This window comes from Electrophorus electricus, chromosome 6 (genome assembly GCF_013358815.1).
Source record: "Electrophorus electricus isolate fEleEle1 chromosome 6, fEleEle1.pri, whole genome shotgun sequence".
Taxonomy (NCBI): Eukaryota; Metazoa; Chordata; class Actinopteri; order Gymnotiformes; family Gymnotidae; genus Electrophorus; species Electrophorus electricus.
The window spans coordinates 1315001-1325000 of record NC_049540.1 but is presented as its reverse complement, the minus strand read 5'-3'; the positions used below and the strand labels follow the sequence as shown (position 1 = coordinate 1325000).

The 10000-nt window shown below is 47.5% G+C and overlaps 1 protein-coding gene across 3 annotated transcripts in view; it reads right to left on the bottom strand.

Moving 5' to 3' along the window:
* The window catches only part of ar (androgen receptor), a 61992-nt gene that overhangs the window by 9993 nt on the left and 41999 nt on the right, over window positions 1-10000 (bottom strand). The window lies entirely within an intron of this gene.

Here is a 10000-nt window from a genome sequence, read left to right as displayed (position 1 = left end):
AAATGCTAGACTAGGCGAGGCACATTCTGATATAAACCTGAACTGATACAACATAATACAGCTCTGAGAAATGTGTGTGTGTGTGTGTGTGTGTTCTGGGGGGGGCTATGTACTGGTTAGTACCTGTTATTTCATGGTTCAAAGAATCCAGTTTTTTTTCACTGAAAAACACACCAGCTGGTTCAATAGCAGTAGGTGAGTTTGAGGAAGAGGGAGGAACACAACACACAGAGTTCTCAGCGCGCTGAATGTTACACACGCGCGCTTTCCAAAGTATCTACTTTCTCTGCAGTATATCAGTCAGTTCTGCAGTGCGGGTAACCAGATGTCTGTCCACAGCCATTTTGAGTGTACAGAGCCGAAGGATTTACAAGATGGTTCCCGCTGTAGCTCCTCCCCCAACGGTGCTGTTTTCTGCCTGTTTTAGCCCTCACAGTCGTTCAAACGTGCAGGACATGGACCCAGGTCCAGTGAATCCAGGACCAGTGAGCTCAGAACCAGTGAACCCAGGACCAGTGAGCTCAGGAACAGTAAGCTCAGTACCAGCGAACCCAGGACCAGTGAGCTCAGAACCAGTGAACCCAGGACCAGTCAGCTCAGAACCAGTGAACCCAGGACCAGTGATCTCAGGAACAGTAAGCTCAGTACCAGTGAACTCAGAACCAGTGAGCTCAGAACCAGTGAACCCAGGACCAGTGAACTTGGAACCAGTGAACCCAGGACCAGTGCACCCAGGAAACTAGAGAGTGCTATGCTATTTTTTTATCTTCAGCATGACCTGGGTCTTGGACAGCATGCCTGGCTTGGTGATGCAGAACACTGATGTGTGTTTACATCAACCACAGGTGGTGAACACACACTATTCATCTGATACCGCTACTGTAGTGCAGGTCGGAGTCTGTCTGGTGGAGGAGTTCACCACTCTGCTTGTGCCCAACCTGGTGGTGCAGTAGAAATGTAGGCAGTGTACCGTGGCAGAGTAAAAGCTGCATAGCTGGAGGTTGTGTGCATATCTGTGTTCATCTCTGTGTTCATCTCTGTGTGCATCTCTGTGTTCATCTCTGTGTGCATCTCTGTGTTCATCTCTGTGTGCATCTCTGTGTTCATCTCTGTGTGCATCTCTGTGTGCATCTCTGTGTGCATCTCTGTGTTCATCTCTGTGTGCATCTCTGTGTTCATCTCTGTGTGCATCTCTGTGTTCATCTCTGAGAGGCGGTCCATGGTGCACTGTGAGGGGCAGTCCTTACTGCACTGTGAGGGGCGGTCCTTACTGCACTGTGAGGGGCGGTCCTTACTGCACTGTGAGGGGCAGTCCTTACTGCACTGTGAGGGGCGGTCCTTACTGCACTGTGAGGGGCGGTCCTTACTGTATTGTGAGGGGCGATCCTTACTGCACTTGGGGGTGGAGGGGGAGTCTTTACTGCACTGTGAGGGGCGGTCCTTGGTGCACTGTGAGGGGCGGTCCTTACTGCACTGTGAGGGGCGGTCCTTGGTGCACTGTGAGGGGCGGTCCTTACTGCACTGTGAGGGGCGGTCCTTACTGCACTGTGAGTGACGGTCCTTGGTGCATGGGGTGGGGGTGGGGGTGGGGGGGGGCACAGGAGGAAGAGGAAGAAGCAGACTGCCAACCCACGTGCCAGATGAGCGTGAAGCCCAGACAACACCCGTGCTGGTATCTCTGGCCCAGACAACACCCGTGCTGGTATCTCTGGCCCAGACAACACCCGTGCTGGTATCTCTGGCCCAGATTACACCTGTGCTGGTATCTCTGGCCCAGACAACACCCGTGCTGGTATCTCTGGACGAAACAACACCTGTGCTGGTATCTCTGGCCCAGACAACACCCGTGCTGGTATCTCTGGCCCAGACAACACCCGTGCTGGTATCTCTGGACCAAGCAACACCTGTGCTGGTATCTCTGGCCCAGACAACACCTGTGCTGGTATCTCTGGCCCAGACAACACCCGTGCTGGTATCTCTGGCCCAGACAGCACCCGTGCTGGTATCTCTGGCCCAGACAGCACCCGTGCTGGTATCTCTGGCCCAGACAACACCCGTGCTGGTATCTCTGGCCCAGACAACACCCGTGCTGGTATCTCTGGCCCAGACAGCACCTGTGCTGGTATCTCTGGCCCAGACAACACCCGTGCTGGTATCTCTGGCCCAGACAGCACCTGTGCTGGTATCTCTGGCCCAGACAGCACCCCACACAGTCACAGCAACGTCCAGATTAGAACACACCCCACACACCCCCACACACCCCAAGGTCTCACACTCCTGCCATCAGGGAGGTGGTACAGGGGAAATCAAGAACCATTAGACTCAGAAATGACTTTTGTGCATCAGTCATCAGACTTGTGAAGAACCACAAAAACTCTTATATGTCCAACTGTGTTATGGGGTCCTACACATACATACATAGAATATATATATTTATCTGCATATATATATTTTTCTCTATGCACCCCTGGTTCTCTTCCTCAGTTTGGACAGAGCACTCTCCACCATTTCACTGTGCGTTATACTGTGTATGACTATGTATGTGACAAATAAACCAAACTTGAACTTGAACTTGAACACCTGAGCGCACACACACACACACACACACACACACACACACACACTGCTTTTAGTCCTCCACTACCATTCAATGAGCACACTGTCTTTTATTTTAATAGTCTTTTATTGCATGTCTTTTATTTTAATAGTCATTTATTGCATGTCTTTTATTTTAATAGTCATTTATTTTCTTATTGTTCTTTTTATTGATTGCTTCGTTTTCTCCATTTAAATGTTTTTATATATATTCTGTTCTCAGCCAGAACAGAAAAAACGCACTGTTAGGTATATCTGACTGTTTACTGTGCAAAAGACATCAAAATGAATCCTGCAGAAGCCATACAGAACATCAACACGTGTTGCTTATTCGAACAGCTCCTTAACATTCTTATTTATACAACGTTATGAGTATGAAAAGGGGGAATATGCTATATTTGACTTAACAAAGTTAAACCACTAATTTTGTTATACATTTTTTATTCCAGGCACACAGGCACAGTAATCAGATACAGGCACTTTATAACACCTTTTCCAAAAATCACATCAGTAGACAAAACACTGAACATCTCCCTCGTCCTTTTCTTAGGCCAGTCCCTTCTTCACAAACAAAAGCCTCCCATGGAAGGAAAAGAAGTGTAGTTTCTACAGTTTCTGTACAGCATTCGCAAAAACAGACCAGAATACCCCAGACCAGGCAATAACCCAGAAAAAAGGAGAGTTTGAAGAAATGTAAAGACCTAAAAAATTAACTTAAAGATAATTCCATATTCTTAGGGTTTGTGAAGTGGACAATCTGATCATAAAAAACACAATTCAATGATAAAGATTCTGATTAGCACACAACACAACTAAGGAATAGCAGTAAGAAGGCAAAGTCCCGGGTCCCGTGGCACTGAGTGTCATCCTGGAACATGGGCATGGCCGCTTTGTGTGACTGGACCCTATGCGGAAGGTAAACAGACACGTCCTGAGGGGAGCCATGTATGTATGATGGAATAGGACACATCCACACACACGGAAATCATAACTTCCACTTTCCTTTTCACTTGGCATTGCGATCGGTGCAAGGCAACCTTCCGCTCCGCTCGTTCGTCCGTCGGTGCCGCTGATGTATCCCTCTTCTCCGGCTGGCTCCTTTAGGGGCGGGTGGAAATACAATACGCTCAGAAAACTGACAAAATCACTCTTACAACATACTGGCACCCAGCACTACACACTTCCTTTCACAACACTCATCAAGTGCTAATCACTCAGGTCCCTTCCTCTGTGTTCGTTGTCGGTGCACAGACAGACATCCAGCAGTGCAGAGGCAGACAGACAGAGGCCAAGCAGGCTTAAAAACCCTCAATACCATCACCCACAACCCCACTGGCTAACACTACACAAGACGGGTTGATCGCTTACCCCACCCCCCACGTCATCCCCGACTACTCACGGTACCAGAGTGGTTTCACTCCCCTGGTGGAAAGAAGGATCCAATGTTTGCAAACTGATGGGACTTGAGAAAGAGGCAGTGCTTGACTGACTGGTGTTCGTTGAAACGCCTGGACAGGAGCCCTCTCAAGGGGGACTAAGTGGGACTGACGGTTGGTGATCTTTAATGGTCTCCTTACACTTCCCCTCCAGACCTTTCATCGTTGCAGTCGTACGTACTTACGCATCATTGGATTCAGTGGCCACAGGCTGTAGATGTGTAGTGTGAGGGGCGTCCTCACTGTAGCCATGGTCCGCTTTCCCAGCACGATCTGGCTCTCAACCAGGGTGTGGCAGTTCCGTGGTGTGGAAGGTAACAGGGCAAGACTGCACCTTATTTTGATGGGCAGTGCAAACACGGTCCTCCTTACCTTCAGGTCAAAGTCTGTTTCACTGTCCTAAAAGGTGTTGACTCCCATCTCAATGTGAGCTTGTCCTGCATCTGTAGACAGAATGGACACAGAAGGATCCATTCTCCCAGGAAGAGGGGACTATGCCATGGACTATGGTACTCACAATCCCTCTTCTCTTGGTACTGTGAATGCTTGCATGCCACCTGGTTGGCCAGTGTACATTTGTGATGCAGGCTCTCACATGTTTCCCAATTGCTAAGTCAAACCAGTGGTCCCAGGGGTGGTGTTATTATATTATTGCATTAGGACAGGTAGAGCTTAGCTATCTACACTTAAACAGTTCAGAAGTATAATTTCCTCAGGTGTGATGCACAGTATACAAATGGACACATCTCTCTGGACATGGTCGAATCAAATTGGTTGGACTGCTTTCAGGACTTCTAAAAACCTGGAACAATGGGATCCACACCACTGTGGCTGTAGTCTTTTGTGGCTTGATCTTGTGTTGGCGCTGGAAGGGCATCCCTCATGACTAAAATGTCCCAGCTGACCCAGAGGCAAATAATCCATCATAACTATCTACTAAGAGGTAATAGGAATGAGTGGGGTTTCATACTCCTGAGTCGTCTGTCTGAGAATGCACCAGGGGGCTCAGTGGTTAAGGTAAGGACTAGTAATCAGAAGGTTTCCAGTTCAAGTCCCACCACCTGGATCACTGACCCTTAACCCTCCAGTTGTGTTCAGACATAATTGTAAGTTGCTGTGGATAAAATTCTGTAAATGGGCATGTCACTGTTGTTCCTGCCACACTTCTCTTTCTCTCTAGAATAGTAAGCGAGCTGATCCTGGTTTGCAATGATGTCAGCCTCTATGTGTTTTCTGGGCAGAAGTATCAGCTTTGTGGATACCTTGCTGCAGTTTACACTTCATTTTTTATTTGTGTCAAGGTAATTGTGCAGAGCTTTTCTCAGCAATCTGGCTCCTAACTTGTGCACCAGGAGGTTGTTGGGAAAAACATCCACCTCCAAGCTCTACAGTCTCTAAATGTTTGCTGTTGGGGCTCCAACTTGACCTCCAACTTGAATAAGCAACAGTCCTGATTATTCCGTTCAGGGTGAGGCAGGCGTCGGCTGGCAGAGGTGGTGAATCTCTCTCTCCAATGGAATGTTTTTCTCTTACACATGGAATCCTCAAAGTAATGTGTGCAAGAGTGTGGCCAGCTTCACAAAAGCTAGCACAAACCAGTTTAAACCTGTCCCCATAACCTATTAGCCTCAGGAAAGCTCACACTTGTCATGCAGATTCTAGCACAGGTGGCCAATCCCTCAGCAGACCTTCTCTGGGTCTGCGCATACTCCATCCTTTCTCACCCATGTCCTGGGAACTTGTCCTCAGACCACGTCATTCCAGCAAATCAAACATTTGCTCAAAGTCCCTCGGATGGCTTTCAAAGACTGAGGAGTAGATGATAACATCTTCCAGGTAGATTAATAGGCACTCGTTTACCAAATTGTCAAGACAACAGTGTATAAGCGTTTGAAAAGTAGCTGGGGCATGGCAGAGGCTGAATGGGATTCTATCAAATGTATGTGAACCCACTGGGGTGGTGAATACCATCTTCTCCAGGTCCCATTCGTCTACATTAATCTGCCAGGAGCTGTAGGCCAGATCCAAGGCCTAGTATCACAGAGAGCTGAGTAAACTGGTTAGGGCTTCTTTGATGCATGACACGGGGTCAGATTCCTTACATATCATGAAGGTCATTTTATGGTAATCCATGCAAAAGCACCAAAAATCATGCTTTTACTTCACTAACATGATCAGTAGGGCACAGAGGTTTCCACACTCTTGAATCACTTCACTCTCCAACGTGCTTTTTAGAAGGTTCATCAGTTCATTGGCATGGCATCACACTAACCTGGTACAGCCAAAATCTGCAGTATCAGTAGCCTTGTAGTGAGAACATAGCCAACACGTCTTCTTCCTCTGGATTTAGGTCACTAATTTAACTCCTCCATCGTTCTTGCCCTCCTGGCCATAGCTGTAGGTCTGTCTGGGCCCAGCAATACCACAGTCTAGGAAATGGGTTGCCCTTGCTCCTTCCACTGGTACTAATGTCAGTTCAGATGCCGATAGATATGGCACTATCTTGCAAAAGTCCTTTGAATGTTTCACATTGACATGGATCATCTGGCTCCACAGGAGACCTTTTCAGTGTTGGTGCTCATATATCTTCCTGCAGTTGCTGACCCATTGTCTGTACTGCTCCACCAGCTCCTTCTGCAATTCTTCATGCAAAGCTTCCTTCCATCCTGACCAGGGCTCCCGTGGAAAGGCAATCTGTTTCCTATCTTGCTGGGGGGTTCGTCTTCACAACCTGGGTGTAGAGTATCTGATTCCACTTACTCTAAAGTTCTGACGTGTCACTGCCTCAAGGAAGCTGAGTTCCTTTATAACTGCTGGTGTAAAGGACCAGCCCATAACCACATCACCAGCTAGTGGCAGGTCTCCCTGTACTGAAGGACCAGGGTATAACAAGAGGTGAGCTAGATAAAGCAGCTTCTGCCTCCAACACTGTGGGGTTAACACCTTTAGCCTAGCCTTCCTTTATCTATGATGCTCAGTGTGGTCTGGGATCCTGATAACTAACCAAAGAGACAAAACTGTCTCAAATGGGAACCACTAACTTATCCTTTTAATTCCAGACATACAACATGAAATCCCAGGAAGACTGGGCAGCAGACACAAGGTAGGTAGGCACAGTGCTTTATTAAACTTAGACCAGTCCCTTCCTAGTGATGGGAAGGAGTGATACACCAACCATAGTTTCTATAGTTTATACACAGCATCCAAATCAACCAAAAATAAGCAACACAAAACAGGAAGAACAAACAAACAAAAGAATACCATGCACCAGTTAATAACCCAGAAGAGAGGAATGTGGAGGGGGGTGTGTTTGAAAAATGTAAAGATGCCTAAACGCCTAAAAATAATCAAACAAAAGATTATGTTCTAAAGGGTTGTAAAGTACAAAATCTGATGCTAAAAAATGTATTTAATGATAAAGATTCTGATTCTCCAGCTCCAGGAGGAGAAGGGGCAAATAAAGAAAGTGAAAGGACTTGTGCTTTGGCGGGGGGGGTTGCCGACGGACACCGAGTTTCTTCGAATGTGGGCGTGGCTTACTCGACCCTATGCGGAAGGTAAACAGACACGTCCTGAGGGGAGCCATGTATGTATGATGGAATAGGACACATCCACACACACGTAAATCATAACTTCCACTTTCCTTGGCATTGCGATCGGTGCAAGGCAACCTTCCGCTCCGCTCGTTCGTCCGTCGGTGCCGCTGATGTATCCCTCTTCTCCGGCTGGCTCCTTCGCGGTGGGTGGAAATACGATACGCTCAGAAAATCGATGAAATGAGTCTTAAAAACACAGTTGCTCACACACCCAGGTACTAAACACTTTCATTTCGCAATACTCATAAGGCGTAGGTCATAAGGCGTAGGTCACCAGCGTAGGTCATAAGGCATAGGTCACCAGCGTAGGTCATAAGGCATAGGTCACCAGCGTAGGTCATAAGGCATAGGTCACCAGCGTAGGTCATCAGCACGCTCTCTTCCTTCTGTTCTTTCCTTATTGGTACAGGAGCGGATTTCCAGTGGCACAATGGCAACAATGACAGACAGACACACGATGGGCAGACAGACACATGATAGGCAGACAGACAGATAATGGGCAGACAGACACACGATAGGCAGACAGACACACGATAGGCAGACAGACAGATGATGGGCAGACAGACACACGATAGGCAGACAGACAGATGATGGGCAGACAGACACACGATAGGCAGACAGACACACGATGGGCAGACAGACAGATGATAGGCAGACAGACACACGATGGGCAGACAGACACACGATGGGCAGACAGACAGATGATGGGCAGACAGACACACGATAGGTAGACAGACTGACTGGCAGAGAGACGCGATGGACAGACAGACACACGATGGGCAGACAGGCAGATGGACAGAGAGACGTGATGAACAGACAGACACATGATGAACAGACAGACAAACGATGGACAGACAGGCAGATGGACAGAGAGACGTGCGATGGACAGATGGGCAGATGGCAGACAGACAGGACCACTGCACAGACTCTAGAACAGCTGTGCAAAACTACACCTGTTTGCAGTCTTTGTTTGTCCAAATGCGCACACACACACACACACACACACACACACACAAACAAACCCAGAATGCCAACACCCACAACCCCATGTGAAAGTGATTAACCATCTGACTTACATTATACAAGACTGACGCAGACACTGAAGAATATTACTATAAAGAAACTTCTAATTGTGTAAAGTTCTAAACTGATGATCGATTCTGATTTTTACGGACGTATTACAGAATGTCTGGCCCCTTTGTGCCTGGCCGTCCATTCTTGAGTCAGGAGCTTCTATTCAAGGGCAGTCTGACAACAGGCATCCAGTGTGATAGTCAAGTCACGCTGACCTGGACTGTTTCTAAAACTAACACAGTGTCTCAGAGTTTCCCTCAGCGTCTGTCCACCACTTCTGTCTGAACCTCAAGAGCAAAGAAAAACCCACCAGTGTCACGGGTGAGAGTGTTGTGAGCAAGTGTCTGCCATGGTTACGCAACGTGTCAAAGATTGCCTCGACCGGCGCATGCGTGGGTGTGTGGATGGGGGCGCTGCTAAGCTCGCGAGCCAGTGGCAGACTAGCAGGCGTCTCCACAGCCCAGACACCTGACTGCTGTCTCAGGAACGCTCCCGTCCCTGGTAAATCCCTCACTCACCCCCAAACCCTGCCCTTTGGCCTGATTACACCAGCTCTGAGAGGAGATGAGTCGGCCTCTGGTGACCCCAAGGTGAATAAATACAAAGTTATGAAACAGAACGTGACCCTGTGCTCTGGTAAACTTCACTGGCTGATAACCAGTTTGCTCAGTGAGCCATCTGATCCATTCCCCAGAAATTTGGATTTTGGCTTTGCAATTGAACTGGACTTGTGAGGTCAGTGACCAATCATGGATGTTCACATTGAATGTTCTGATAACTCACTTAACTCTCAATGGCTCTGTACTGATAAAATTGAACTGTCAATTGCAATACCAGTCAGAATAATCACACTCATAAATCATCCACGCTACACAGCTCATTCATGAACGATAATTACAACTTTTTGAAACAATTTTGTGATGAATTTGGGAGCCAAAGTACCAACGGTGAATTTACTTAAAATGTTAAATCTTCCATATGGCAGCAGCTCTAGTGATCTAAAGTCTATCGGTCTCGATTTTGTGTAATCTAACTTGACAATAAATCCAGTGAGGTTTCCTAACTAAAGACTTTTGTCATCATTCGGCCATTTTCCGCTGTAGGTTCATTAAATGCCAGTAGCAGGCAGATGGCTGTCTGCAATTCTCCGTCTTTTTGAAGCTGATGAACTCACTCCAGCTGTCTGTGATCCAGACGTCACCTCCCTCAACAGAATGTGAACTGTGACAGACGAGCCTCTCGTCAGAAATTTGGCAGGTGGCGTCTTTATTGTTTACTACCACTAATGTTGTTATAAAA